This window comes from Cariama cristata, unplaced genomic scaffold, assembly GCF_000690535.1.
Source record: "Cariama cristata isolate BGI_N322 unplaced genomic scaffold, ASM69053v1 scaffold20915, whole genome shotgun sequence".
Lineage (NCBI taxonomy): Eukaryota > Metazoa > Chordata > Aves > Cariamiformes > Cariamidae > Cariama > Cariama cristata.
Genome location: NW_009618417.1, coordinates 345 through 1,626, shown reverse-complemented (window position 1 = coordinate 1,626; position 1,282 = coordinate 345).

Below are 1,282 nucleotides of genomic sequence, written 5' to 3'. Positions count from 1 at the left end.
GAAGCGGTGGCGGGTCCGTCCCTCCCTGGGCGGTTGGCCGGGGACGTGGGAGCTGGCCCAGGGTGCGGAGCGGGGCAGCCGTGCCCGGGGCTGGCCTTCTCCCGGTAACCACTTGTTGGCTGTCTCACCCGGAGGGCTGCTCTCCGATCTTGGCGGAGATCACTACCAGTAGTAATAATTAATAGGCATTGACTGTGAATAGAAATGATAGAAATATAAAGTGATCGTTGCATAGGGCTGCTCTCTCTTACTTCCTCCCTGGCAGCACCTGCCTGCAGAGGCCGCGGTGGTTTTGTGAGGCACCCGCAGGGCCTCCTGCGTTTTGCTGTGCCCACCCTGACACAGCAGGAACCCGGAGACCCCCGGGCTCCCACCAGCAGCACCTCCCCGCCCGGGTACCAGCGACCTCCAGAGCATCCCTCCCCTCGCCCAGCATCTCCTGCACTGCACATACTCGGAGTGGCCGGAATGTGTTTCCTAACGCTGTGTTCGCTAAGCGAGGCGGATGAAAGCAGTTTTTTCAGTTTGAGTAGCAGAGCAAGTGCCTGGTCATTCTATCCACTTTCTGTGGTTACCTGAAACGTGAGTCACTAAAGGGGGTGAGTGTTTGTTCCAGGGGAAAAAGCAGTGACACAGCCAAGATTTTGCGGGTTAGGACTGTGAGGCATTGGCACAGTGGAATGAATAAGTTTCTTTCTATTTGTTCTTTCATTAATTTCTCATTTGCTCGTTATTAAGGTAACTGAGCGTTTCCGTGGCATGCCCACCCTCTGCCTTTCTGCCCATGCCCGTGCTGGGAGGAGCGGCGAAGCTGCCGGCATCTGCTCGAGGGAAATTCCCCCTCTTGGCCCTGAGATTTTGGGAAGGGGCTGGAACCCTGGGGACCCTCCCTGGGAAGCGGGGCTGGGCTGCGGCGAGGGGGGGCCGGCTGTGTGCTGGTGGGTGGCGAGAGGCAGGCAGGCAGCTGGGGACAGTGAGGGGATTTTGGCTGGGTGAATTCCAAGAATACGCAGGAAAAAAGGAACGCTCCGGTTTAATGCCCTATGAAATACACTGCTTTTGCCCTTTAATCCTTTGCAAAAGCTCTTGACCTCCCTTGTTAGTATTTATCCTAGTTAAAAAGGGAAAATACCCCCGGAGCAGCAGTGCGGTGTATTAGCCTAATCCCCCAGCCCTCTTCTCCCTCCCTGGCATGCCCTGATGTCCCTGGTAGATGCGGGTGGTAAGGAGCACCAAAGCTGTGAGGTTTCCACCCAAACGGTCAGCGCGTGGCCCCCAGGGA